We start from the raw sequence: 26,133 nt of genomic DNA on the forward strand, positions 1-26,133 counted from the left end.
TGGGGCTGCTTTGCTGCGCCTGGCACAGGTTGCCTTGAATCTGTGCAGGGCACAATGAAATCTCAAGACTATCAAGGCATTCTGGAGCGAAACGTACTGCCCAGTGTCAGAAAGCTCTGTCTCAGTCGCAGGTCATGGGTCCTCCAACAGGATAATGACCCAAAACACACAGCTAAAAGCACCCAAGAATGGATAAGAACAAAACATTGGACTATTCTGAAGTGGCCATCTATGAGTCCTGATCTGAATCCTATCGAACATCTATGGAAAGAGCTGAAACTTGCAGTCTGGAGAAGGCACCCATCAAACCTGAGACAGCTGGAGCAGTTTGCTCAGGAAGAGTGGGCCAAACTACCTGTTAACAGGTGCAGAAGTCTCATTGAGAGCTACAGAAAACGTTTGACTGCAGTGATTTCCTCTAAAGGTTGTGCAACAAAATACTAGGTTAGCGGTCCCATCATTTTTGTCCATGCCATTTTCATTTGTTTTCTTATTTACAATATTATGTTGAATAAAAAATCAAAAGCAAAGTCTGATTTCTATTAAATATGGAATAAACAATGGCGGATGCCAATTACTTTTGTCAGTTTCAAGTTATTTCAGAGAAAATTGTGCATTCTTCGTTTTTTGTGGAGGGGTACCAAATTTGAGCACGTCTGTAGGTATTTTTCTTAATATAATTTTACTTACATTTTGACAGTCCACTTCAAATTCACACTGGGTGGAGAGGCAGGAAGCCCTATTAAACTCCGTTTCATCTTCACCTGAATTGGAAACCTCTTCATCGGACAGCTGTAAAACAGTAATAATTTAGTGTATAATAAAGTAGATTTTACATTTATTTAAATTCAGAATTCTCATTTTTGCAATCTATTTTTTGGGTGGTTCAAACTACAGTCAGACGTATACCCTTCCCTCATATCAACACAGTTGTAACGTTGTTTATTTTGGTTAGAGGTCTACAATGTAGCAGCCTACTTCAAGTTCAAAGTAGTATAATTGCTTATAGCCACATTGATCTCAGGGGAATCCTCATGCAACTGGTGTTCGAGGCCGCAGGGCGAGTTATATTAAAACATATTTCTACCACGAAAACCATTTGAAATGTACAGTTTTTATCTATAAAACCGGATCATTAAGACATGCTTTAATTTACTCCTTAGAATTAATACTCTCGTAGGGTTAAATGGCATTCCCTTGTGAATTTGTATTGGAGCTATGAAATAGCTGAGCGAGATCCAGGGAAACTGAATTACACTCTTCTGTAAAGCCGATTCACCCATACATAAATAAAGTAAACATCTGAAGCACATTTTTTTTTTAAGTGTCCTATAATATAACTCAATGTATGGGATATCGAATTGCCTTTACACTTCCTTTCAAATAACGAATATAAGAGTAGAATTATCCCTCGGTAACATTATATCCAAAACCTATATTTTTCGGCAGGACAGTTCTCCTCGTGGTTTTCAAGAAGTCCTGTTTCATCACCGAGGAAGAAAACTTGATCAGGTGTTAGGACAGTGTTAAGGGAAGTCTCAGTTGGTTCCTCCTCATTTTCCGTTGAGCAGCCAGGCTGGCTATAAGTACATTCATTTATTTCTATCCCTCTCCTTACTTTTGTCATACGAGGCATATCTTCTTCTGCTTCATGATGTAAGAAACGTTTATGACACCCTCTCCATTTCAATAAAAGTCACCTTATCGGAGAGTAAACTGTCAACAAAAGAGAGAAGTGCTGCTGACTGCCTGCATGGCGCGCGCCCTACTTTTCAAATGTACCTGCACGAGACCAGCAAAGTGACCGTTTGTGTTTGACAGGTGGCTCCCACAGTATTACATACCACTTCATGGAGCAGTAAAGAGATGGAGAAAATGTCATTTGCATTGTTTGATTTTTTTTGAAGAGAATGCGATAGAAATTGGCAAGAAAGAGTGGATTGTAGAATTTGATGAACGTAGTTACAAAAATAATGTAATTGAAACCAAAAATGTTTATGAGATGGTGGACTTAAACCTAGTGGAAAAGGGGACCTTCAAAAGAAAAATCCAAAATGGTTAACCTGTCCATCTTATGTACTGGCAATAGGTAAGACAAAGTGTAATGCTCTATATCAATTTGTCAATCAACTAAAAAGATTAAATAACGCTGAGGAAACTGAAGGTATGGGATGGACACCCTTGCTTACAGTAAACAGTATATATATATATATATATATATATATATATATATATATATATATATGTGTATATATATATATATATATATATATATGTGTATATATATATATATATATATATATATATATATATATATATATATATATATATATATATACAGTGCCTTGCATAAGTATTCACCCCCCTTGGACTTTTCCACATTTTGTAATATTACAACCTGGAATTAAAATGGATTTAATTAGGATTTTTTGTGACTGATCTACACAAAATAGTCCATAATGTCAAAGTGGGGAAAAAAAATCTACATATTTTTCAAAATTATTTACAAATAAAAAACTGTCAAGTCTTGATTGCATAAGTATTCACCCCCTTTGCTGTGACACCCCTAAATAAGCTCTGGTGCAACCAATTGCCTTCAGAAGTCACATAATTAGTTGAATGGAGTCCACCTGTGTGCAATTAAAGTGTCACATGACCTCAGATTAAATACACCTGTTTCTGGAAGGCCACAGTTTGTTAAAGAGCATATCAAAACAAACAGCATCATGAAGACCAAGGAGCTATCTAAACAATTCTGGGATAAAGTTCTGGAGAAGCACCAATCAGGGTTGGGTTATAAAAAAATATCCCAAACTTTGAACATCCCCCGGAGCACCGTTAAATCCATTATTAAGAAATGGAAAGAATATGGCACAACCGCGACTCTGCTTAGAGAAGGCCGTCCACCAAAATTCAGTGACCAGGTAAGGAGGGCATAAGTCAGAGAAGCAACCAAGAGGTCAATGGTAACTCTGAAGGAGCTGGAGAGATCCACAGCTGAGATGGGAGAAACCGTCCATGGGACAACTATAACCCGGGCGCTCCACAAAGCTGGGCTTTATGGAAGAGTGGCGAGAAGAAAGCCATTTCTGAAAAAAACCCATATCAAATCCCGTTTGGATTTTGCCAAAAGGCATGTGGGAGACACAGCAAACATGTGGAAAAGGGTTCTCTGGTCTAATGAGACCAAAATTGAACTTTTTGGCCTTAGCGCAAAACGCTATGTGTGGCGCAAAGCCAACACTGCTCATCACCCTGAGAACACCATCCCCACGGTGAAGCATGGTGGTGGCAGCATCATGTTATGGGGATGCTTTTCATCGGCAGGGACTGGGAAACTGGTCAGGACTGAGGGCAAGATGGATGGAGCCAAATACAGGGAAATTCTAGAGGAAAACCTGTTTCAGTCTGCAAGAGGACCAGTGACTGGGAAGGTTCACCTTCCAGCAGGACAATGACCCTAAACACACAGCCAAAGCTACACTGGAGTGGTTTAAAAACAAGAACCTGAATGTCTTAGAATGGCCCAGTCAAAGCCCAGACATCAATCCGATTGAGAATCTGTGGCAAGACTTGAAAATTGCTGTTCACCAACGGTCCCCATCCAACTTGACAGAGCTTGAGCAATTTTGCCAAGAAGAATGGGCAAAATTTGCAGGATTCAGATGTGCAAAGCTGGTAGAGACTTACCCAAAGCCAAAGGTGCTTCTACCAAGTATTGACTCAGGGGGGTGAATACTTATGCAACCAACAAATGTCTTTTTTTTTGTTTAATTAAACAAAACAAAAAATGTGTCACAATAAAAAATATTTTGCACCTTCAAAGTGTTAAGTATGTTGTGTAAATCAAATGGTAAAAATCCCAATTAAATACATTTTAATTCCAGGTTGTAACACTACAAAATGTGGAAAAGTCCAAGGGGGGTGAATACTTATGCAAGGCACTGTATATATATTGTGACATTTACTTTTTTTGTTTTAATGAACTAGCCTACATACTAAACAGTGAACATACAATCAATACTGCTGTATAATCATAACTCTTACTCTAAGTTACTGAGGTAAAATTATACCTAATTCTCTCAGAACACTACCTTCACTTTAAAAGCTGTTATTACTACTTTGTATGGTATTTTCGTATTACTATTGATATCTATAGTAACATACAAATCAAGGCTATTTTCACCTTAGTACGAGAACATTATGGGGTACCATGTTTCCGTTACAAGGTGTATAAAGACCCACTGTTGAATTTTAACCAGTGTAGGCACAGTATAAATATGATTAAATATGAACTATTTTTTAGGGGACTGGCAGACTGTTTCACAAAAAGCAAAGTGTATACTTAATTATGAAAAGGAGGAAACCCCTTCCAAGTGTAAGCGGGATAAATGCCGGGACCAAAACAACTATCATGACAATGATAGAAATACTTTAATGTGGCCTAATATTTATTTTTAAGAATGTGAAGTGCAGACTAATCTAATCATAACTATATAATATAACGCATTTAGTCATAAATACTACAAATAATAAAATAAAATATAAAAATAATAAACAGCAAAAGACAGCTAACATTTCAACATATACTTTAGAACTCCCAGATATACTGGAACGAGTGGAATTACTGAAAATGGATTTGTCCACCACCAACTATGCCAACACCAATATACAACAATGGGGGAAAAGAGAGATGAGGTAGGAAAATTGTGTTATTTAGGTTACTACCCGATGACCGTCTGCAGGCTTAGTAATGCCCTGAACCAAAGGCGAGGGAGCATAATACTAAGGTATAACCCGAACAAGAGGGTGTTACTATATGGAGAGGTTTGTCTCCAAAAATACTGAAGTACACAGTATCCATGGCGTAAAAGTGATAAAAAGGAGGTATTTTCATGCAGTTTGATATATGTATATATTATATAACTATTTCACTTACCCACACATTTGTTTATGATTTTAGAAGGTACAACGGACTGAAAAAGCGTCAGTATCAAAAAGGAAGCTACAGATGTGTTGTCACAAAGACACAATGAAGCTAACTGCAGACCTATTACGGGTATTTCACACTGCTGAAGAACTTGCCAATAAATCCCTGACTGGATTCAAATCCAATGCACATAAGGATTCACAAGCAAAACAACCCCTTAATCCAGATATTGTGGATGCGATTATTGGTTAGAACAATCACATTTTAATTCTGTAAAAGCTTGTATAAGCAAGCAATAACGCATGAAAAGGCATGCAGTTTTACTGAGGTTGCCAGGCTGTGGTAGGTGTCTATTTTATACTTAAACTTATGGTCAGGTATGAAGGCTTTAGAAGCTCTATTTGGAATTATTGTCCCTATTTACTAATCTTTAAGGAGTGTTCTGATGTTCGAATGTTTTGTTAAGGACTATTACTTTAAATCCTTTTTGACTTAATAATGTTTAAAGTAATAAAAGCCATTGAGACTACTTTGTTTTAGGTCTTATTCAGATTTTTAAAGCATTATTTAAACTCCAAACATGTGTATTGATACTGAAGCATTCCTTAAAACACTTTAGTAAATAGAGCCCATTATTTGAATATTATTACTACATAAATGTAGTTTGAAATATAGGACCCTATTCTTAAAACTTTTGGGCCATGTAGCCTAGTTAGTATACTTACCAAAGGTCGGTTCTCCCTTGCACCATCTGATGGTTGGAATCAGGCACCTTTGGCAGCAATTACAGCCATGAGTCTATTTGGATAAGACTCTACCAGCTTTGCACATCTGGACACTGCAATTTTTGCCCATTCTTCTTTGCAAAATTGCTCAAGCTCCGTCAAGTTGGATGGGGACCTTTGGTGAACAGCAATTTTCTACTCTTTCCACATATTCTCAATTAGATTGAGGTCCGGGCTTTGACTGGGCCACTCCAGGACATTGACCTTTTTGTTTTTAAGCCACTCCAGTGTGGCTTTGGCTGTATGTTTGGGGTCATTGTCCTGCTGGAAGATGAATCTTCTCCCAAGTCCCAGGTCTCTTGCAGACTTCAGCAGGTTTTCCTTCAGGATGTCTCTGTACTTTGCCGCATCCATTTTGCCCTCTATCTTCACAAGCTTTCCAGGCCCTGACACAGAGAAGCATCCCCATAGCATGATGCTGCCACCACCATGCTTCACGGTAGCGATGGTGTTCTCAGGATGATGTGCGGTGTTAGGCTTACGCCAAACATAGCGCTTAGCGTTGAGGCCAAAAAGCTCTATTCTGGTCTCATCAGACCATAGAATCTTCTTCCACTTGGTCTCAGAGTCTCCCACATGCCTTCTGGGAAACTCTAGCCGAGATATGATGCAAGTTTTTTTCTTTTTGCCACTCTCCCATAAAGGCCAGTTTTGTGAAGCACCCGGGCTATTGTTGGCGTATGCACAGTGTCTCCCAGCTCAGCCGTGGAACACTGTAACTCCTTTAGAGTTGCCATAGGCCTCTTGGTGGCCTCCCTGACTAGTGCCCTATACGCCCGGATACTACGTTTTTGAGGACGGCCTGTTCTAGACAGATTCACAGTTGTGCCATATTCTCTCCATTTCTTAATAATGGACTTTACTGTGCTCTGAGAGGATATTCAATGCCTTGGAAATGTTCTTATATCCTACCCCTGATTGGTGCTTTTGAAGAACCTTATTCCGGATTTGCTTTGAATGTTCCTTCATCTTCATGATGTAGTTTTTGTTAGGAAATGTACTAACCAACTGTGGGACCTCCCAGAGACAGGTGTATTTAACCTGAAATCATGTGAAACACCTTAATTGCACACAGGTGGACTCCATTCAACTAATTATGTGACTTCTACAGACAATTGGATGCACCAGAGCTTCATTAGGTGTGTCATAGCAAAGGGGGTGAATACATATGCAATCAATTATTTTCTGTTTTAGATTTGTAATTAATTTAGAACAATTTGTAGATTTTATTTTTCACTTTGACATTATGGACTTTTCTTGTGTTGATCAGTGGCAAACATAGCGCTTAGAGTTGAGGCCAAAAAGCTCTATTTTGGTCTCATCAGACCATAGAATCTTCTTCCACTTGGTCTCAGAGTCTCCCACATGCCTTCTGGGAAACTCTAGCCGAGATTTGATGCGAGTTTTTTTCAACAATGGCTTTCTTTTTGCCACTCTCCCATAAAGGCCAGTTTTGTGAAGCACCCGGGCTATTGTTGCCATATGCACAGTGTCTCCCAGCTCAGCCGTGGAACACTGTAACTCCTTTAGAGTTGCCATAGGCCTCTTGGTGGCCTCCCTGACTAGTGCCCTATACGCCCGGATACTCCGTTTTTGAGGACGGCCTGTTCTAGACAGATTCACAGTTGTGCCATATTCTCTCCATTTCTTAATAATGGACTTTACTGTGCTCTGAGAGGATATTCAATGCCTTGGAAATGTTCTTATATCCTACCCCTGATTGGTGCTTTTGAAGAACCTTATTCCGGATTTGCTTTGAATGTTCCTTCATCTTCATGATGTAGTTTTTGTTAGGAAATGTACTAACCAACTGTGGGACCTCCCAGAGACAGGTGTATTTAACCTGAAATCATATGAAACACCTTAATTGCACACAGGTGGACTCCATTCAACTAATTATGTGACTTCTAAAGACAATTGGTTGCACCAGAGCTTATTTAGGTGTGTCATAGCAAAGGGGGTGAATACTTATGCAATCAATTATTTTCTGTTTTAGATTTGTAATTAATTTAGAACAATTTGTAGATTTTATTTTTCACTTTGACATTATGGACTTTTCTTGTGTTGATCAGTGGCAAACATAGCGCTTAGCGTTGAGGCCAAAAAGCTCTATTTTGGTCTCATCAGACCATAGAATCTTCTTCCACTTGGTCTCAGAGTCTCCCACATGCCTTCTGGGAAACTCTAGCCGAGATTTGATGCGAGTTCTTTTCAACAATGGCTTTCTTTTTGCCACTCTCCCATAAAGGCCAGTTTTGTGAAGCACCCGGGCTATTGTTGCCATATGCACAGTGTCTCCCAGCTCAGCCGTGGAACACTGTAACTCCTTTAGAGTTGCCATAGGCCTCTTGGTGGCCTCCCTGACTAATGCCCTATACGCCCGGATACTCCGTTTTTGAGGACGGCCTGTTCCAGACAGATTCACAGTTGTGCCATATTCTCTCCATTTCTTAATAATGGACTTTACTGTGCTCTGAGAGGATATTCAATGCCTTGGGAATGTTCTTATATCCTACCCCTGATTGGTGCTTTTGAAGAACCTTATTCCGGATTTGCTTTGAATGTTCCTTCATCTTCATGATGTAGTTTTTGTTAGGAAATGTACTAACCAACTGTGGGACCTCCCAGAGACAGGTGTATTTAACCTGAAATCATGTGAAACACCTTAATTGCACACAGGTGGACTCCATTCAACTAATTATGTGACTTCTAAAGACAATTGGTTGCACCAGAGCTAATTTAGGTGTGTCATAGCAAAGGGGGTGAATACTTATGCAATCAATTATTTTCTGTTTTAGATTTGTAATTAATTTAGAACAATTTGTAGATTTTATTTTTCACTTTGACATTATGGACTTTTCTTGTGTTGATCAGTGGCAAACATAGCGCTTAGCGTTGAGGCCAAAAAGCTCTATTTTGGTCTCATCAGACCATAGAATCTTCTTCCACTTGGTCTCAGAGTCTCCCACATGCCTTCTGGGAATCTCTAGCCGAGATTTGATGCGAGTTTTTTTTCAACAATGGCTTTCTTTTTGCCACTCTCCCATAAAGGCCAGTTTTGTGAAGCACCCGGGCTATAGTTGCCATATGCACAGTGTCTCCCAGCTCAGCCGTGGAACACTGTAACTCCTTTAGAGTTGCCATAGGCCTCTTGGTGGCCTCCCTGACTAATGCCCTATACGCCCGGATACTCCGTTTTTGAGGACGGCCTGTTCCAGACAGATTCACAGTTGTGCCATATTCTCTCCATTTCTTAATAATGGACTTTACTGTGCTCTGAGAGGATATTCAATGCCTTGGGAATGTTCTTATATCCTACCCCTGATTGGTGCTTTTGAAGAACCTTATTCCGGATTTGCTTTGAATGTTCCTTCATCTTCATGATGTAGTTTTTGTTAGGAAATGTACTAACCAACTGTGGGACCTCCCAGAGACAGGTGTATTTAACCTGAAATCATGTGAAACACCTTAATTGCACACAGGTGGACTCCATTCAACTAATTATGTGACTTCTAAAGACAATTGGTTGCACCAGAGCTTATTTAGGTGTGTCATAGCAAAGGGGGTGAATACTTATGCAATCAATTATTTTCTGTTTTATATTTGTAATTAATTTAGGACAATTTGTAGATTTTATTTTTCACTTTGACATTATGGACTTTTCTTGTGTTGATCAGTGGCAAACATAGCGCTTAGCGTTGAGGCCAAAAAGCTCTATTTTGGTCTCATCAGACCATAGAATCTTCTTCCACTTGGTCTCAGAGTCTCCCACATGCCTTCTGGGAATCTCTAGCCGAGATTTGATGCGAGTTTTTTTTCAACAATGGCTTTCTTTTTGCCACTCTCCCATAAAGGCCAGTTTTGTGAAGCACCCGGGCTATAGTTGCCATATGCACAGTGTCTCCCAGCTCAGCCGTGGAACACTGTAACTCCTTTAGAGTTGCCATAGGCCTCTTGGTGGCCTCCCTGACTAATGCCCTATACGCCCGGATACTCCGTTTTTGAGGACGGCCTGTTCCAGACAGATTCACAGTTGTGCCATATTCTCTCCATTTCTTAATAATGGACTTTACTGTGCTCTGAGAGGATATTCAATGCCTTGGGAATGTTCTTATATCCTACCCCTGATTGGTGCTTTTGAAGAACCTTATTCCGGATTTGCTTTGAATGTTCCTTCATCTTCATGATGTAGTTTTTGTTAGGAAATGTACTAACCAACTGTGGGACCTCCCAGAGACAGGTGTATTTAACCTGAAATCATGTGAAACACCTTAATTGCACACAGGTGGACTCCATTCAACTAATTATGTGACTTCTAAAGACAATTGGTTGCACCAGAGCTTATTTAGGTGTGTCATAGCAAAGGGGGTGAATACTTATGCAATCAATTATTTTCTGTTTTATATTTGTAATTAATTTAGGACAATTTGTAGATTTTATTTTTCACTTTGACATTATGGACTTTTCTTGTGTTGATCAGTGGCAAACATAGCGCTTAGCGTTGAGGACAAAAAGCTCTATTTTGGTCTCATCAGACCATAGAATCTTCTTCCACTTGGTCTCAGAGTCTCCCACATGCCTTCTGGGAAACTCTAGTCGAGATTTGATGCGAGTTTTTTTCGACAATGGCTTTCTTTTTGCCACTCTCCCATAAAGGCCAGTTTTGTGAAGCACCCGGGCTATTGTTGCCATATGCACAGTGTCTCCCAGCTCAGCCGTGGAACACTGTAACTCCTTTAGAGTTGCCATAGGCCTCTTGGTGGCCTCCCTGACTAGTGCCCTATACGCCCGGATACTCCGTTTTTGAGGACGGCCTGTTCTAGACAGATTCACAGTTGTGCCATATTCTCTCCATTTCTTAATAATGGACTTTACTGTGCTCTGAGAGGATATTCAATGCCTTGGAAATGTTCTTATATCCTACCCCTGATTGGTGCTTTTGAAGAACCTTATTCCGGATTTGCTTAGAATGTTCCTTCATCTTCATGATGTAGTCTTTGTTAGGAAATGTACTAACCAACTGTGGGACCTCCCAGAGACAGGTGTATTTAACCTGAAATCATGTGAAACACCTTAATTGCACACAGGTGGACTCCATTCAACTAATTATGTGACTTCTAAAGACAATTGGTTGCACCAGAGCTTCTTTAGGTTTGTCATAGCAAAGGGGGTGAATACTTATGCAATCAATTATTTTCTGTTTTAGATTTGTAATTAATTTAGAACAATTTGTAGATTTTATTTTTCACTTTGACATTATGGACTTTTCTTGTGTTGATCAGTGGCAAACATAGCGCTTAGCGTTGAGGCCAAAAAGTTTTATTTTGGTCTCATCAGACCATAGAATCTTCTTCCACTTGGTCTCAGAGTCTCCCACATGCCTTCTGGGAAACTCTAGCCGAGATTTGATGCGAGTTTTTTTCAACAATGGCTTTCTTTTTTGCCACTCTCCCATAAAGGCCAGTTTTGTGAAGCACCCGGGCTATTGTTGCCATATGCACAGTGTCTCCCAGCTCAGCCGTGGAACACTGTAACTCCTTTAGAGTTGCCATAGGCCTCTTGGTGGCCTCCCTGACTAGTGCCCTATACGCCCGGATACTCCGTTTTTGAGGACGGCCTGTTCTAGACAGATTCACAGTTGTGCCATATTCTCTCCATTTCTTAATAATGGACTTTACTGTGCTCTGAGAGGATATTCAATGCCTTGGAAATGTTCTTATATCCTACCCCTGATTGGTGCTTTTGAAGAACCTTATTCCGGATTTGCTTTGAATGTTCCATCATCTTCATGATGTAGTTTTTGTTAGGAAATGTACTAACCAACTGTGGGACCTCCCAGAGACAGGTGAATTTAACCTGAAATCATATGAAACACCTTAATTGCACACAGGTGGACTCCATTCAACTAATTATGTGACTTCTAAAGACAATTGGTTGCACCAGAGCTTATTTAGGTGTGTCATAGCAAAGGGGGTGAATACTTATGCAATCAATTATTTTCTGTTTTATATTTGTAATTAATTTAGAACAATTTGTAGATTTTATTTTTCACTTTGACATTATGGACTTTTCTTGTGTTGATCAGTGGCAAACATAGCGCTTAGCGTTGAGGCCAAAAAGCTCTATTTTGGTCTCATCAGACCATAGAATCTTCTTCCACTTGGTCTCAGAGTCTCCCACATGCCTTCTGGGAAACTCTAGCCGAGATTTGATGCAAGTTTTTTTCAACAATGGCTTTCTTTTTTGCCACTCTCCCATAAAGGCCAGTTTTGTGAAGAACCCGGGCTATTGTTGCCATATGCACAGTGTCTCCCAGCTCAGCCGTGGAACACTGTAACTCCTTTAGAGTTGCCATAGGCCTCTTGGTGGCCTCCCTGACTAGTGCCCTATATGCCCGGATACTCCGTTTTTGAGGACGGCCTGTTCTAGACAGATTCACAGTTGTGCCATATTCTCTCCATTTCTTAATAATGGACTTTACTGTGCTCTGAGAGGATATTCAATGCCTTGGAAATGTTCTTATATCCTACCCCTGATTGGTGCTTTTGAAGAACCTTATTCCGGATTTGCTTTGAATGTTCCATCATCTTCATGATGTAGTTTTTGTTAGGAAATGTACTAACCAACTGTGGGACCTCCCAGAGACAGGTGTATTTAACCTGAAATCATATGAAACACCTTAATTGCACACAGGTGGACTCCATTCAACTAATTATGTGACTTCTAAAGACAATTGGTTGCACCAGAGCTTATTTAGGTGTGTCATAGCAAAGGGGGTGAATACTTATGCAATCAATTATTTTCTGTTTTATATTTGTAATTAATTTAGAACAATTTGTAGATTTTATTTTTCACTTTGACATTATGGACTTTTCTTGTGTTGATCAGTGGCAAACATAGCGCTTAGCATTGAGGCCAAAAAGCTCTATTTTGGTCTCATCAGACCATAGAATCTTCTTCCACTTGGTCTCAGAGTCTCCCACATGCCTTCTGGGAATCTCTAGCTGAGATTTGATGCGAGTTTTTTTCAACAATGGCTTTCTTTTTGCCACTCTCCCATAAAGGCCAGTTTTGTGAAGCACCCGGGCTATTGTTGCCATATGCACAGTGTCTCCCAGCTCAGCCGTGGAACACTGTAACTCCTTTAGAGTTGCCATAGGCCTCTTGGTGGCCTCCCTGACTAGTGCCCTATACGCCCGGATACTCCGTTTTTGAGGACGGCCTGTTCTAGACAAATTCACAGTTGTGCCATATTCTCTCCATTTCTTAATAATGGACTTTACTGTGCTCTGAGAGGATATTCAATGCCTTGGAAATGTTCTTATATCCTACCCCTGATTGGTGCTTTTGAAGAACCTTATTCCGGATTTGCTTTGAATGTTCCTTCATCTTCATGATGTAGTCTTTGTTAGGAAATGTACTAACCAACTGTGGGACCTCCCAGAGACAGGTGTATTTAACCTGAAATCATGTGAAACACCTTAATTGCACACAGGTGGACTCCATTCAACTAATTATGTGACTTCTAAAGACAATTGGTTGCACCAGAGCTTCTTTAGGTGTGTCATAGCAAAGGGGGTGAATACTTATGCAATCAATTATTTTCTGTTTTAGATTTTTAATTAATTTAGAACAATTTGTAGATTTTATATTTCACTTTGACATTATGGACTTTTCTTGTGTTGATCAGTGGCAAACATAGCGCTTAGCGTTGAGGCCAAAAAGCTTTATTTTGGTCTCATCAGACCATAGAATCTTCTTCCACTTGGTCTCAGAGTCTCCCACATGCCTTCTGGGAAACTCTAGCCGAGATTTGATGCGAGTTTTTTTCAACAATGGCTTTCTTTTTTGCCACTCTCCCATAAAGGCCAGTTTTGTGAAGCACCCGGGCTATTGTTGCCATATGCACAGTGTCTCCCAGCTCAGCCGTGGAACACTGTAACTCCTTTAGAGTTGCCATAGGCCTCTTGGTGGCCTCCCTGACTAGTGCCCTATACGCCCGGATACTCCGTTTTTGAGGACGGCCTGTTCTAGACAGATTCACAGTTGTGCCATATTCTCTCCATTTCTTAATAATGGACTTTACTGTGCTCTGAGAGGATATTCAATGCCTTGGAAATGTTCTTATATCCTACCCCTGATTGGTGCTTTTGAAGAACCTTATTCCGGATTTGCTTTGAATGTTCCATCATCTTCATGATGTAGTTTTTGTTAGGAAATGTACTAACCAACTGTGGGACCTCCCAGAGACAGGTGTATTTAACCTGAAATCATATGAAACACCTTAATTGCACACAGGTGGACTCCATTCAACTAATTATGTGACTTCTAAAGACAATTGGTTGCACCAGAGCTTCTTTAGGTGTGTCATAGCAAAGGGGGTGAATACTTATGCAATCAATTATTTTCTGTTTTAGATTTGTAATTAATTTAGAACAATTTGTAGATTTTATTTTTCACTTTGACATTATGGACTTTTCTTGTGTTGATCAGTGGCAAACATAGCGCTTAGCGTTGAGGCCAAAAAGCTTTATTTTGGTCTCATCAGACCATAGAATCTTCTTCCACTTGGTCTCAGAGTCTCCCACATGCCTTCTGGGAAACTCTAGCCGAGATTTGATGCGAGTTTTTTTCAACAATGGCTTTCTTTTTTGCCACTCTCCCATAAAGGCCAGTTTTGTGAAGCACCCGGGCTATTGTTGCCATATGCACAGTGTCTCCCAGCTCAGCCGTGGAACACTGTAACTCCTTTAGAGTTGCCATAGGCCTCTTGGTGGCCTCCCTGACTAGTGCCCTATACGCCCGGATACTCCGTTTTTGAGGACGGCCTGTTCTAGACAGATTCACAGTTGTGCCATATTCTCTCCATTTCTTAATAATGGACTTTACTGTGCTCTGAGAGGATATTCAATGCCTTGGAAATGTTCTTATATCCTACCCCTGATTGGTGCTTTTGAAGAACCTTATTCCGGATTTGCTTTGAATGTTCCATCATCTTCATGATGTAGTTTTTGTTAGGAAATGTACTAACCAACTGTGGGACCTCCCAGAGACAGGTGTATTTAACCTTAAATCATGTGAAACACCTTAATTGCACACAGGTGGACTCCATTCAACTAATTATGTGACTTCTAAAGACAATTGGTTGCACCAGAGCTTATTTAGGTGTGTCATAGCAAAGGGGGTGAATACTTATGCAATCAATTATTTTCTGTTTTATATTTGTAATTAATTTAGAACAATTTGTAGATTTTATTTTTCACTTTGACATTATGGACTTTTCTTGTGTTGATCAGTGGCAAACATAGCGCTTAGCGTTGAGGCCAAAAAGCTCTATTTTGGTCTCATCAGACCATAGAATCTTCTTCCACTTGGTCTCAGAGTCTCCCACATGCCTTCTGGGAAACTCTAGCCGAGATTTGATGCGAGTTTTTTTCAACAATGGCTTTCTTTTTGCCACTCTCCCATAAAGGCCAGTTTTGTGAAGCACCCGGGCTATTGTTGCCATATGCACAGTGTCTCCCAGCTCAGCCGTGGAACACTGTAACTCCTTTAGAGTTGCCATAGGCCTCTTGGTGGCCTCCCTGACTAGTGCCCTATACGCCCGGATACTCCGTTTTTGAGGACGGTCTGTTCTAGACAGATTCACAGTTGTGTCATATTCTCTCCATTTCTTAATAATGGACTTTACTGTGCTCTGAGAGGATATTCAATGCCTTGGAAATGTTCTTATATCCTACCCCTTATTGGTGCTTTTGAAGAACCTTATTCCGGATTTGCTTTGAATGTTCCTTCATCTTCATGATGTAGTTTTTGTTAGGAAATGTACTAACCAACTGTGGGACCTCCCAGAGACAGGTGTATTTAACCTGAAATCATGTGAAACACCTTAATTGCACACAGGTGGACTCCATTCAACTAATTATGTGACTTCTAAAGACAATTGGTTGCACCAGAGCTTATTTAGGTGTGTCATAGCAAAGGGGGTGAATACTTATGCAATCAATTATTTTCTGTTTTATATTTGTAATTAATTTAGAACAATTTGTAGATTTTATTTTTCACTTTGACATTATGGACTTTTCTTGAGTTGATCAGTGGCAAACATAGCGCTCAGCGTTGAGGCTAAAAAGCTCTATTTTGGTCTCATCAGACCATAGAATCTTCTTCCACTTGGTCTCAGAGTCTCCCACATGCCTTCTGGGAAACTCTAGCCGAGATTTGATGCGAGTTTTTTTCAACAATGGCTTTCTTTTTGCCACTCTCCCATAAAGGCCAGTTTTGTGAAGCACCCGGGCTATTGTTGCCATATGCACAGTGTCTCCCAGCTCAGCCGTGGAACACTGTAACTCCTTTAGAGTTGCCATAGGCCTCTTGGTGGCCTCCCTGACTAGTGCACTTCTCGCCCGGATACTCCGTTTTTAAAGACGGCCTGTTCTAGACAGATTCACAGTTGTGCCATATTCTCTCCATTTCTTAATAATGGACTTTACTGTGCTCTGAGAGGATATTCAATGCCTTGGAAATGTTCTTATATCCTACCCCTGATTGGTGCTTTTGAAGAACCTCATTTCGGATTTGCTTTGAATGTTCCTTCATCTTCATGATGTAGTTTTTGTTAGGAAATGTACTAACCAACTGTGGGACCTCCCAGAGACAGGTGTATTTAACATTAAATCATGTGAAACACCTTAATTGCACACAGGTGGACTCCATTAAACTAATTATGTGACTTCTAAAGACAACTGGTTGCACCAGAGCTTATTTAGGTGTGTCATAGCAAAGGGGGTGAATACTTATGCAATCAATTATTTTCTGTTTTATATTTGTAATTAATTTAGAACAATTTGTAGATTTTATTTTTCACTTTGACATTATGGACTTTTCTTGTGTTGATCAGTGGCAAACATAACGCTTAGCGTTGAGGCCAAAAAGCTCTATTTTGGTCTCATCAGACCATAGAATCTTCTTCCACTTGGTCTCAGAGTCTCCCACATGCCTTCTGGGAAACTCTAGCCGAGATTTGATGCGAGTTCTTTTCAACAATGGCTTTCTTTTTGCCACTCTCCCATAAAGGCCAGTTTTGTGAAGCACCCGGGCTATTGTTGCCATATGCACAGTGTCTCCCAGCTCAGCCGTGGAACACTGTAACTCCTTTAGAGTTGCCATAGGCCTCTTGGTGGCCTCCCTGACTAGTGCCCGATACGCCCGGATACTCCGTTTTTGAGGACGGCCTGTTCTAGACAGATTCACAGTTGTGCCATATTCTCTCCATTTCTTAATAATGGACTTTACTGTGCTCTGAGAGGATATTCAATGCCTTGGAAATGTTCTTATATCCTACCCCTGATTGGTGCTTTTGAAGAACCTTATTCTGGATTTGCTTTGAATGTTCCTTCATCTTCATGATGTAGTTTTTGTTAGGAAATGTACTAACCAACTGTGGGACCTCCCAGAGACAGGTGTATTTAACCTGAAATCATGTGAAACACCTTAATTGCACACAGGTGGACTCCATTCAACTAATTATGTGACTTCTAAAGACAACTGGTTGCACCAGAGCTTATTTAGGTGTGTCATAGCAAAGGGGGTGAATACTTATGCAATCAATTATTTTCTGTTTTATATTTGTAATTAATTTAGAACAATTTGTAGATTTTATTTTTCACTTTGACATTATGGACTTTTCTTGTGTTGATCAGTGGCAAACATAGCGCTTAGCGTTGAGGCCAAAAAGCTCTATTTTGGTCTCATCAGACCATAGAATCTTCTTCCACTTGGTCTCAGAGTCTCCCACATGCCTTCTGGGAAACTCTAGCCGAGATTTGATGCGAGTTTTTTTCAACAATGGCTTTCTTTTTGCCACTCTCCCATAAAGGCCAGTTTTGTGAAGCACCCGGGCTATTGTTGCCATATGCACAGTGTCTCCCAGCTCAGCCGTGGAACACTGTAACTCCTTTAGAGTTGCCATAGGCCTCTTGGTGGCCTCCCTGACTATTGCCCTATACGCCCGGATACTCCGTTTTTGAGGACGGCCTGTTCTAGACAGATTCACAGTTGTGCCATATTCTCTCCATTTCTTAATAATGGACTTTACTGTGCTGTGAGAGGATATTCAATGCCTTGGAAATGTTCTTATATCCTACCCCTGATTGGTGCTTTTGAAGAATCTTATTCCGGATTTGCTTTGAATGTTCCTTCATCTTCATGATGTAGTTTTTGTTAGGAAATGTACTAACCAACTGTGGGACCTCCCAGAGACAGGTGTATTTAACCTGAAATCATGTGAAACACCTTAATTGCGCACAGGTGGACTCCATTCAACTAATTATCTGACTTCTAAAGACAATTGGTTGCACCAGAGCTTATTTAGGTGTGTCATAGCAAAGGGGGTGAATGCTTATGCAATCAATTATTTTCTGTTTTATATTTGTAATTAATTTAGAACAATTTGTAGATTTTATTTTTCACTTTGACATTATGGACTTTTCTTGTGTTGATCAGTGGCAAACATAGCGCTTAGCGTTGAGGCCAAAAAGCTCTATTTTGGTCTCATCAGACCATAGAATCTTCTTCCACTTGGTCTCAGAGTCTCCCACATGCCTTCTGGGAAACTCTAGCCGAGATTTGATGCGAGTTTTTTTCAACAATGGCTTTCTTTTTGCCACTCTCCCATAAAGGCCAGTTTTGTGAAGCACCCGGGCTATTGTTGCCATATGCACAGTGTCTCCCAGCTCAGCCGTGGAACACTGTAACTCCTTTAGAGTTGCCATAGGCCTCTTGGTGGCCTCCCTGACTAGTGCCCTATACGCCCGGATACTCCGTTTTTGAGGACGGCCTGTTCTAGACAGATTCACAGTTGTGCCATATTCTCTCCATTTCTTAATAATGGACTTTACTGTGCTGTGAGAGGATATTCAATGCCTTGGAAATGTTCTTATATCCTACCCCTGATTGGTGCTTTTGAAGAACCTTATTCTGGATTTGCTTTGAATGTTCCTTCATCTTCATGATGTAGTTTTTGTTAGGAAATGTACTAACCAACTGTGGGACCTCCCAGAGACAGGTGTATTTAACCTGAAATCATGTGAAACACCTTAATTGCACACAGGTGGACTCCATTCAACTAATTATGTGACTTCTAAAGACAACTGGTTGCACCAGAGCTTATTTAGGTGTGTCATAGCAAAGGGGGTGAATACTTATGCAATCAATTATTTTCTGTTTTATATTTGTAATTAATTTAGAACAATTTGTAGATTTTATTTTTCACTTTGACATTATGGACTTTTCTTGTGTTGATCAGTGGCAAACATAGCGCTTAGCGTTGAGGCCAAAAAGCTCTATTTTGGTCTCATCAGACCATAGAATCTTCTTCCACTTGGTCTCAGAGTCTCCCACATGCCTTCTGGGAAACTCTAGCCGAGATTTGATGCGAGTTTTTTTCAACAATGGCTTTCTTTTTGCCACTCTCCCATAAAGGCCAGTTTTGTGAAGCACCCGGGCTATTGTTGCCATATGCACAGTGTCTCCCAGCTCAGCCGTGGAACACTGTAACTCCTTTAGAGTTGCCATAGGCCTCTTGGTGGCCTCCCTGACTAGTGCCCTATACGCCCGGATACTCCGTTTTTGAGGACGGCCTGTTCTAGACAGATTCACAGTTGTGCCATATTCTCTCCATTTCTTAATAATGGACTTTACTGTGCTCTGAGAGGATATTCAATGCCTTGGAAATGTTCTTATATCCTACCCCTGATTGGTGCTTTTGAAGAACCTTATTCCGGATTTGCTTTGAATGTTCCTTCATCTTCATGATGTAGCTTTTGTTAGGAAATGTACTAACCAACTGTGGGACCTCCCAGAGACAGGTGTATTTAACCTGAAATCATGTGAAACACCTTAATTGCACACAGGTGGACTCCATTCAACTAATTATGTGACTTCTAAAGACAATTGGTTGCACCAGAGCTTATTTAGGTGTGTCATAGCAAAGGGGGTGAATACTTATGCAATCAATTATTTTCTGTTTTATATTTGTAATTAATTTAGAACAATTTGTAGATTTTATTTTTCACTTTGACATTATGGACTTTTCTTGTGTTGATCAGTGGCAAACATAGCGCTTAGCGTTGAGGCCAAAAAGCTCTATTTTGGTCTCATCAGACCATAGAATCTTCTTCCACTTGGTCTCAGCGTCTCCCACATGCCTTCTGGGAAACTCTAGCCGAGATTTGATGCGAGTTTTTTTCAACAATGGCTTTCTTTTTGCCACTCTCCCATAAAGGCCAGTTTTGTGAAGCACCCGGGCTATTGTTGCCATATGCACAGTGTCTCCCAGCTCAGCCGTGGAACACTGTAACTCCTTTAGAGTTGCCATAGGCCTCTTGGTGGCCTCCCTGACTAGTGCACTTCTCGCCCGGATACTCAGTTTTTGAGGACGGCCTGTTCTAGACAGATTCACAGTTGTGCCATATTCTCTCCATTTCTTAATAATGGACTTTACTGTGCTCTGAGAGGATATTCAATGCCTTGGAAATGTTCTTATATCCTACCCCTGATTGGTGCTTTTGAAGAACCTTATTCCGGATTTGCTTTGAATGTTCCTTCATCTTCATGATGTAGTTTTTGTTAGGAAATGTACTAACCAACTGTGGGACCTCCCAGAGACAGGTGTATTTAACCTTAAATCATGTGAAACACCTTAATTGCACACAGGTGGACTCCATTAAACTAATTATGTGACTTCTAAAGACAACTGGTTGCACCAGAGCTTATTTAGGTGTGTCATAGCAAAGGGGGTGAATACTTATGCAATCAATTATTTTCTGTTTTATATTTGTAATTAATTTAGAACAATTTGTAGATTTTATTTTTCACTTTGACATTATGGACTTTTCTTGTGTTGATCAGTGGCAAACATAACGCTTAGCGTTGAGGCCAAAAAGCTCTATTTTGGTCTCATCAGACCATAGAATCTTCTTCCACTTGGTCTCAGAGTCTCCCACATGCCTTCTGGGAAACTCTAGCCGAGATTTGATGCGAGTTCTTTTCAACAATGGCTTTCTTTTTGCCACTCTCCCATAAAGGCCAGTTTTGTGAAGCACCCGGGCTATTGTTGCCATATGCACAGTGTCTCCCAGCTCAGCCGTGGAACACTGTAACTCCTTTAGAGTTGCCATAGGCCTCTTGGTGGCCTCCCTGACTAGTGCCCTATACGCCCGGATACTCCGTTTTTGAGGACGGCCTGTTCTAGACAGATTCACAGTTGTGCCATATTCTCTCCATTTCTTAATAATGGACTTTACTGTGCTCTGAGAGGATATTCAATGCCTTGGAAATGTTCTTATATCCTACCCCTGATTGGTGCTTTTGAAGAATCTTATTCCGGATTTGCTTTGAATGTTCCTTCATCTTCATGATGTAGTTTTTGTTAGGAAATGTACTAACCAACTGTGGGACCTCCCAGAGACAGGTGTATTTAACCTGAAATCATGTGAAACACCTTAATTGCGCACAGGTGGACTCCATTCAACTAATTATCTGACTTCTAAAGACAATTGGTTGCACCAGAGCTTATTTAGGTGTGTCATAGCAAAGGGGGTGAATACTTATGCAATCAATTATTTTCTGTTTTATATTTGTAATTAATTTAGAACAATTTGTAGATTTTATTTTTCACTTTGACATTATGGACTTTTCTTGTGTTGATCAGTGGCAAACATAGCGCTTAGCGTTGAGGCCAAAAAGCTCTATTTTGGTCTCATCAGACCATAGAATCTTCTTCCACTTGGTCTCAGAGTCTCCCACATGCCTTCTGGGAAACTCTAGCCGAGATTTGATGCGAGTTTTTTTCAACAATGGCTTTCTTTTTGCCACTCTCCCATAAAGGCCAGTTTTGTGAAGCACCCGGGCTATTGTTGCCATATGCACAGTGTCTCCCAGCTCAGCCGTGGAACACTGTAACTCCTTTAGAGTTGCCATAGGCCTCTTGGTGGCCTCCCTGACTAGTGCCCTATACGCCCGGATACTCCGTATTTGAGGACGGCCTGTTCTAGACAGATTCACAGTTGTGCCATATTCTCTCCATTTCTTAATAATGGACTTTACTGTGCTCTGAGAGGATATTCAATGCCTTGGAAATGTTCTTATATCCTACCCCTGATTGGTGCTTTTGAAGAACCTTATTCCGGATTTGCTTTGAATGTTCCTTCATCTTCATGATGTAGTTTTTGTTAGGAAATGTACTAACCAACTGTGGGACCTCCCAGAGACAGGTGTATTTAACCTGAAATCATGTGAAACACCTTAATTGCACACAGGTGGACTCCATTCAACTAATTATGTGACTTCTAAAGACAATTGGTTGCACCAGAGCTTATTTAGGTGTGTCATAGCAAAGGGGGTGAATACTTATGCAATCAATTATTTTCTGTTTTATATTTGTAATTAATTTAGAACAATTTGTAGATTTTATTTTTCACTTTGACATTATGGACTTTTCTTGTGTTGATCAGTGGCAAACATAGCGCTTAGCGTTGAGGCCAAAAAGCTCTATTTTGGTCTCATCAGACCATAGAATCTTCTTCCACTTGGTCTCAGCGTCTCCCACATGCCTTCTGGGAAACTCTAGCCGAGATTTGATGCAAGTTTTTTTCAACAATGGCTTTCTTTTTGCCACTCTCCCATAAAGGCCAGTTTTGTGAAGCACCCGGGCTATTGTTGCCATATGCACAGTGTCTCCCAGCTCAGCCGTGGAACACTGTAACTCCTTTAGAGTTGCCATAGGCCTCTTGGTGGCCTCCCTGACTAGTGCACTTCTCGCCCGGATACTCCGTTTTTGAGGACGGCCTGTTCTAGACAGATTCACAGTTGTGCCATATTCTCTCCATTTCTTAATAATGGACTTTACTGTGCTCTGAGAGGATATTCAATGCCTTGGAAATGTTCTTATATCCTACCCCTGATTGGTGCTTTTGAAGAACCTTATTCCGGATTTGCTTTGAATGTTCCTTCATCTTCATGATGTAGTTTTTGTTAGGAAATGTACTAACCAACTGTAGGACCTCCCAGAGACAGGTGTATTTAACCTTAAATCATGTGAAACACCTTAATTGCACACAGGTGGACTCCATTAAACTAATTATGTGACTTCTAAAGACAACTGGTTGCACCAGAGCTTATTTAGGTGTGTCATAGCAAAGGGGGTGAATACTTATGCAATCAATTATTTTCTGTTTTATATTTGTAATTAATTTAGAACAATTTGTAGATTTTATTTTTCACTTTGACATTATGGACTTTTCTTGTGTTGATCAGTGGCAAACATAACGCTTAGCGTTGAGGCCAAAAAGCTCTATTTTGGTCTCATCAGACCATAGAATCTTCTTCCACTTGGTCTCAGAGTCTCCCACATGCCTTCTGGGAAACTCTAGCCGAGATTTGATGTGAGTTCTTTTCAACAATGGCTTTCTTTTTGCCACTCTCCCATAAAGGCCAGTTTTGTGAAGCACCCGGGCTATTGTTGCCATATGCACAGTGTCTCCCAGCTCAGCCGTGGAACACTGTAACTCCTTTAGAGTTGCCATAGGCCTCTTGGTGGCCTCCCTGACTAGTGCCCTATACGCCCGGATACTCCGTTTTTGAGGACGGCCTGTTCTAGACAGATTCACAGTTGTGCCATATTCTCTCCATTTCTTAATAATGGACTTTACTGTGCTCTGAGAGGATATTCAATGCCTTGGAAATGTTCTTATATCCTACCCCTGATTGTTGCTTTTGAAGAACCTTATTCTGGATTTGCTTTGAATGTTCCTTCATCTTCATGATGTAGTTTTTGTTAGGAAATGTACTAACCAACTGTGGGACCTCCCAGAGACAGGTGTATTTAACCTGAAATCATGTGAAACACCTTAATTGCACACAGGTGGACTCCATTCAACTAATTATGTGACTTCTAAAGACAACTGGTTGCACCAGAGCTTATTTAGGTGTGTCATAGCAAAGGGGGTGAATACTTATGCAATCAATTATTTTCTGTTTTATATTTGTAATTAATTTAGAACAATTTGTAGATTTTATTTTTCACTTTGACATTATGGACTTTTCTTGTGTTGATCAGTGGCAAACATAGCGCTTAGCGTTGAGGCCAAAAAGCTCTATTTTGGTCTCATCAGACCATATAATCTTCTTCCACTTGGTCTCAGCGTCTCCCACATGCCTTCTGGGAAACTCTAGCCGAGATTTGATGCGAGTTTTTTTCAACAATGGCTTTCTTTTTGCCACTCTCCCATAAAGGCCAGTTTTGTGAAGCACCCGGGCTATTGTTGCCATATGCACAGTGTCTCCCAGCTCAGCCGTGGAACACTGTAACTCCTTTAGAGTTGCCATAGGCCTCTTGGTGGCCTCCCTGACTAGTGCACTTCTCGCCCGGATACTCCGTTTTTGAGGACGGCCTGTTGTAGACAGATTCACAGTTGTGCCATATTCTCTCCATTTCTTAATAATGGAATTTACTGTGCTCTGAGAGGATATTCAATGCCTTGGAAATGTTCTTATATCCTACCCCTGATTGGTGCTTTTGAAGAACCTTATTCCGGATTTGCTTTGAATGTTCCTTCATCTTCTTGATGTAGTTTTTGTTAGGAAATGTACTAACCAACTGTGGGACCTCCCAGAGACAGGTGTATTTAACCTGAAATCATGTGAAACACCTTAATTGCACACAGGTGGACTCCATTCAACTAATTATGTGACTTCTAAAGACAATTGGTTGCACCAGAGCTTATTTAGGTGTGTCATAGCAAAGGGGGTGAATACTTATGCAATCAATTATTTTCTGTTTTATATTTGTAATTAATTTAGAACAATTTGTAGATTTTATTTTTCACTTTGACATTATGGACTTTTCTTGTGTTGATCAGTGGCAAACATAGCGCTTAGCGTTGAGGCCAAAAAGCTCTATTTTGGTCTCATCAGACCATAGAATCTTCTTCCACTTGGTCTCAGAGTCTCCCACATGCCTTCTGGGAAACTCTAGCCGAGATTTGATGCGAGTTTTTTTCAACAATGGCTTTCTTTTTGCCACTCTCCCATAAAGGCCCGTTTTGTGAAGCACCAGGGCTATCGTTGCCATATGCACAGTGTCTCCCAGCTCAGCCGTGGAACACTGTAACTCCTTTAGAGTTGCCATAGGCCTCTTGGTGGCCTCCCTGACTAGTGCCCTATACGCCCGGATACTCCGTTTTTGAGGACGGCCTGTTCTAGACAGATTCACAGTTGTGCCATATTCTCTCCATTTCTTAATAATGGACTTTACTGTGCTCTGAGAGGATATTCAATGCCTTGGAAATGTTCTTATATCCTACCCCTGATTGGTGCTTTTGAAGAACCTTATTCTGGATTTGCTTTGAATGTTCCTTCATCTTCATGATGTCGTTTTTGTTAGGAAATGTACTAACCAACTGTGGGACCTCCCAGAGACAGGTGTATTTAACCTGAAATCATGTGAAACACCTTAATTGCACACAGGTGGACTCCATTCAACTAATTATGTGACTTCTAAAGACAATTGGTTGCACCAGAGCTTATTTAGATGTGTCATAGCAAAAGGGGTGATTACTTATGCAATCAATTATTTTCTGTTTTATATTTGTAATTAATTTAGAACAATTTGTAGATTTTATTTTTCACTTTGACATTATGGACTTTTCTTGTGTTGATCAGTGGCAAACATAGCGCTTAGCGTTGAGGCCAAAAAGCTCTATTTTGGTCTCATCAGACCATAGAATCTTCTTCCACTTGGTCTCAGAGTCTCCCACATGCCTTCTGGGAAACTCTAGCTGAGATTTGATGCGAGTTTTTTTCAGCAATGGCTTTCTTTTTGCCACTCTCCCATAAAGGCCAGTTTTGTGAAGCACCCGGGCTATTGTTGCCACATGCACAGTGTCTCCCAGCTCAGCCGTGGAACACTGTAACTCCTTTAGAGTTGCCATAGGCCTCTTGGTGGCCTCCCTGACTAGTGCCCTATACGCCCGGATACTCCGTTTTTGAGGACGGCCTGTTCTAGACAGATTCACAGTTGTGCCATATTCTCTCCATTTCTTAATAATGGACTTTACTGTGCTGTGAGAGGATATTCAATGCCTTGGAAATGTTCTTATATCCTACCCCTGATTGGTGCTTTTGAAGAACCTTATTCCGGATTTGCTTTGAATGTTCCTTCATCTTCATGATGTAGTTTTTGTTAGGAAATGTACTAACCAACTGTGGGACCTCCCAGAGACAGGTGTATTTAACCTGAAATCATGTGAAACACCTTAATTGCACACAGGTGGACTCCATTCAACTAATTATCTGACTTCTAAAGACAATTGGTTACACCAGAGCTTATTTAGGTGTGTCATAGCAAAGGGGGTGAAT

Source organism: Acipenser ruthenus, unplaced genomic scaffold, assembly GCF_902713425.1.
Source record: "Acipenser ruthenus unplaced genomic scaffold, fAciRut3.2 maternal haplotype, whole genome shotgun sequence".
Classification (NCBI taxonomy): domain Eukaryota; kingdom Metazoa; phylum Chordata; class Actinopteri; order Acipenseriformes; family Acipenseridae; genus Acipenser; species Acipenser ruthenus.